This window comes from Culex quinquefasciatus, chromosome 2 (genome assembly GCF_015732765.1).
Source record: "Culex quinquefasciatus strain JHB chromosome 2, VPISU_Cqui_1.0_pri_paternal, whole genome shotgun sequence".
Classification (NCBI taxonomy): Eukaryota; Metazoa; Arthropoda; class Insecta; order Diptera; family Culicidae; genus Culex; species Culex quinquefasciatus.
The window spans coordinates 123,034,089-123,038,982 of record NC_051862.1 but is presented as its reverse complement, the minus strand read 5'-3'; the positions used below and the strand labels follow the sequence as shown (position 1 = coordinate 123,038,982).

The 4,894-nt window shown below is 48.0% G+C and overlaps 1 long non-coding RNA gene across 1 annotated transcript; it reads right to left on the bottom strand.

Annotated features, from left to right (window-relative positions):
* Positions 1-925: 925 nt before the first annotated feature.
* Positions 926-1,186, bottom strand: LOC119767278. Its single transcript, XR_005277430.1, has 2 exons — positions 1,114-1,186; positions 926-1,054 (listed from the first exon to the last, which is right to left on the bottom strand). It is a non-coding gene; the product is annotated as an uncharacterized LOC119767278 (long non-coding RNA).
* Between the last annotated feature and the right edge of the window lie 3,708 nt (positions 1,187-4,894).

The window sequence follows — 4,894 nt, the reverse complement described above, 5'->3', positions numbered from 1 at the left end:
TATCCGTGCATAGTCGTTGGCGCACTTAACTAGGGACAGGGACGCTGAAGGTTCCGTCCATAAATATGAACTTGGCGTTATCCTATGTTTGGCCCTTGAAGGGAGCCGTAAATCAATGCACGTTCCGTTTCTTTGCAGATATTATTCGGGTATCGTCTCGAGTGCAAGTGGTACCATGAATGAACTTAGTTCTACTACCACCGGTCACGATCCAGTTTTTTTTTTTTTTCAAAGTCGTTGAATGATCTTCCTCTGTGCGTTGTTGGACCTCCCGGCGGCCATCGATTCTGGAAAACTACAAACCACATTCCCCATGACTTTCATCGGAAATGCAGAATCAGTTTCCACCAAGGTTTCCGTTTGTCCTCTTCAAGGCCGTCCGATACTGGTTCTCAGTAATGTGAGGCGGGTCTTTGTAATCGAATGTTTTATGTAATGCCATATCTCTACCGGTCCTATTGAGTTTGTTACAATTAGAGATTTCCCGGCTGCTCTTTGAGCTCAAAAGAAGAAAAACACAAGCACGAAATGTATGTTTTAACACGTGTATTGAACCCTCATCAGTGTGTGTGCGCACAAATCTTCCTTTTCCCCGGCATCTTCTTCTTTTTCAACGCTCTTCTTTATTCTCGCGCGCCTCGCGCTTGTTCACCTTCTCGCGCTTTTGCTTCCTCTTCCCTTCTTTTCTTTCCCCCGCTCTTCGCACTCGCCTTCTTTCCTCACACATCCCCTTTCTTCAGCGACATCGCCGAGCGTCACTTCCGGCGTTCAGACATGACGCCGCTTCCGACGATCACACGGGCCATATTCCAACGGCGACAGGCACAAACCACACTCTCCCGCGTGGCATTTCGCTCGCTTTGTTTGTCCCCACCGCTGCCTCCTTGCTCTGGGGAATTGTGCACTCACCGACAGTTGCACATGGTCCCGATTGTGACCACTCCGGCTCCACAGGTCCTCTTCCTCGCCGACGGTTTCGTCGACTCGCCTTAGCACTGGCCGCTTGCAGGTCTCCGGGTTTGCCAGCAAGAGTTCCAACTAGAACGAAAAGGCCCTGCAGAATCGGCCACAGTCAGCCCAACGGTTTCCACCTTTTCTCCAACGGCAACTAACCCTTTCGGGGCCAGGGCGTCCAGTCGGCCGGGTTGCTCGCGATGCAGGCCGGAACGGAGGAACATGCGGTCGGTCCGACCGTCGATTCGAAAAGAAACAGTAAAATTTTGCTGCGTCGCGTGGACGACGTGCTCACGCGGCTCGCGACAGCTGCGTCAACTTGACAGTTTTGACGCTTATAGTATTTTCCGCCGAACGGGGGGTTTTCTTGAGCGCAAGATTAAGGGCACGGAAAGTCAAATGACGTAATTTTAAGCGGACCAAACACAAATGCTACAAGTTTTGAACTTGTAAAAACACGTATCCTGGTCAATTTTCATTATTGTTGTACAAGCGGTCTATTCCACCATTTGATTTTGGTAGAGCTATCATCTCGGCATTCTATTGTGCGTGTTATCATTGTACTGGGCTAGTTATCGAACTTTGCGCTTGAGCCCACAGTAATTTGGAACCCCTGCTGAACTTGGTAGAAATCGGAACTCTAACATTATCCACACACATTCTAGCTGACGACTATAGCTGAAAGCGAGAGAATCACGAGGATCGTGCCGCTGCAACTATCGAGACCACGAGACCACGCTTCACCCCTTTAGTCTGTTTTCGGTTGTTAAAATCAACGCAAAATCGTCCAACGACCTCCAATTCCGTTGTCATTTACGGATTATCGTGATTTCACCGTACATCACATGGACGAAGAGTCATACTTGACTTCATGGATTTTGTTGATCAGAAGAACAGAGAGGAAAAGCTTGAGAAAAAGAACAGCCTCGCCAAATTGTGACAATTGCTCTGCGACCATCCGCAATACTCTTTTCCTCTCAATCCGTGATCGTGATTCTTTCAATTCAACGTCGTCGTGCTATCTTGTCGTACGTAGCTTTTTGGCGATCAGAGAAAAACGCGTTTTAATGTTTGACCTTGAATAAACAAACACTTAGAGCACGCAATGTAAACAATAACAAACACGTTTTGTTTGGCTGACCATTTTGTGCATTGTTCCGAAGTTTGGTTGAAGTTGGCTGTTGGAGGCCCGAGTTATAATTAAAAATGTTTACGGTAGTCTATCTTGTACGTGTGTCAAACGCGTTCTGACCTGAAATCCCTTTGGCCAATTGTCGCATTTACATCAATTTTAAATTCAATTCAATTTGGCCCAAAATGCACGTGTGACAAGTTAGCACGATGGCGACGAATTGGAGGCCTGTGAGTGTAGACTACGTCGCAGTAGGTGAAGATGAGGATCATCACCACGAACACAGGATCACAGGTTGCGTGGAGAATATCGGACTGAGCCGACGAAACGTTCACAGGGTGTTGCACTTGATGAAGACGTGTCATAATTTAATCATCCGGCTGCTCACTGAGCTCACAGAAAAAGGAAAACAAGCACGAAATTTATGTTTTAGCATGTGTATTGATTGTTTGATTGTGTTAGTGTGCGCATACAAAAACTTCCTCATCCTCTTCCCGACACTTTCCCTTCGTTCTTCTTCCTTTTCCCGCGCTTCACGCGCCTTTCCGGCTTATTGCACTTTTGCTTCTTTTCCTTCCTCCATCTTTTTTCCTTCTCCCGCTCCTCTCTCTTCTCCTCCTCCGCATAACCTTCCACTGGTTCACCCTCTGATCGCCAAACGCCGCGTGGCGTGTCGCCTTTTGCCCGCGCCCGCGCGGAATTCTTCACTTCGGCCCGACCGGCCAACACTTTCCCTCACAAGCACCGCTTTTCTTCTTTTCCGCTTCCTCGCGGCATCTGGACCAACCCACTCCGCCACCGCGGACCGCCTCCGGGACGTGAATGTTGACGAACGTCCAGGCCGCTCCGTCCTAGCGCGGACTCGTGCGTGCCCTGCTTGAGCGTTCCGCGTTATCCAGCCCCGTTCGCCGACTGAGCACTCCTCCAATCGCAGCAGGCTTGGATGCCCTTTTCTGATGACGCCTCGTGGATCGGCCATTTTGTTTTCTCTGTTCTGCGTGGCCGGTGTTCGGTTTTAGATCGCTGCAAATAAAAGGCCCTGGCGAGTTGCCACCGTCAGCCGCTGCTGCTTCGCAGTTTCCACCACCAAAACTCACCCTTCTGGGGCCTTTTTCCCGACGGCGGCGTTGGCCGAGATTGATAATTTGTGCGGCACTGGGCTAGGCGGCAAGCGACAAAACAGCACGTGCGTGCGAACAGTCCAGCGGGCGACGTCCAAAAAGACCGGATTTTTGATGTGCTGCTGTGAGCAGCTCGTTTTGAGTGCGCCGACAGCTGTCACTTTGACTAGTGCGCCGTCAAAGCTTTTTCGTCGATCTGTGCTGGGTCGACGAACGAAGGGTTTTTTACGAGGGGGGTTGCTTGCGTGCAACTTTTGGTGCACGGAAAGGCAAATTCTTCTTTTTGCGACAAAAAAACACAATCGCTACAGACGATCGCTTGGGTCATCTTAAACTTGGGTGCGAGCGAGTTTGCTTCGGCACTACGAGCTATTGTGGCGTGAACTTTGTTGATAACTTCGAGGGTCAGATACGTAGACTTAGAGTTCGTCGGCATATATCTATAGATGGTACTTGTACCTCAGGTACACCTAGAGACTGTGAAATCGAGAGTGTTGACAAACAAACTAAAAAGCAGGGGTCCCTGAGGTGACATATTTCACGTGAAAGCTGGAACTCGTCCCAAAGTTTTGTTTCCAGGTGTTTATGGTTCACGCAGTTGAAGGCTAGAGAGAAGTCAACAAGAACCATAACCATAAGTGCAGTGGTCATCTTGAATAACGTTTGTCAGAGCTGTGGTCGTAGTGCTGTGTCCTTTCCTGCTGCCATGTTTTCGTTCGGAATGTCAAGGTGTTCAGAGATCTTTCAGATTGCCGGAAGGACACTGATCGGCCGGAAGCCCTTCGGATGCGAAGGATTGGTCTGTTCCAAGATAGGGGTGATCAGAGTTGTTTTTCCAGTTTGTAGGAACCGACCTGATCTGGATGATGTGGTTGGAATTCGAACAAAGCCGGTAGAATTGGTCTGTATCTTGTACATTTTTTAGCAGATTTCTTCTTCGGTGTTTATATTTAGCCACACCATGGTCAACTGCAATGCGATGGGGTGGTTCTACAAGGGCTCCAGGTTGGCGTCCATTTTGCTGTAGACGATGACCGTCACTGAAGAACCTGTTCTGCTCATCGGCAAGTAACGATTTCGTGCTTTGTTAGAAGTCCATTTTCCTTTATGTTATGCCTTTCAGTGCCAGCTGTCCTATCCAAGTGATGACAAACCAAATTTCTTTATTGTCGGAACAGGATCCAAAATCTCTAGCATCTTCCATTGTGAGTTATTGAATTGCTTGGTTATCCTGCTAATGTTGTTTATCATCATATGTTCAAATCTGAAACACTCTAGCAATTATTTCATCTTACAATATTTGATAACTTCACAACCAAGTTTTATATTATTCTATGTAAATCCCGGTTATTTGTGAAAATTTGGCACGTCATTAGTGAATTCTCACTGCGTTTTCCCGATATTAACACATATTAATTATAAACGCATGCTAACATTAGCTTAGTCGTAACATGTAACTGGTCCTGCATTATTAACACAATTATGATAAGTTGCACCCGAAACGAAACGAAACTATTGGCACTACGCCCCCCGGGGCATGGCCTTCCTCTAACGTGGGATTTCTGCTCCAGCGCCTCTGACGAGACAGGAGAAACCGGGACCGACGTTTTACATCACCATCCGATAGAAGCTCAGTGGATAAGGCGGGAATCGAACCCGCGTCTCATAGCATCATCGGGATCGGCAG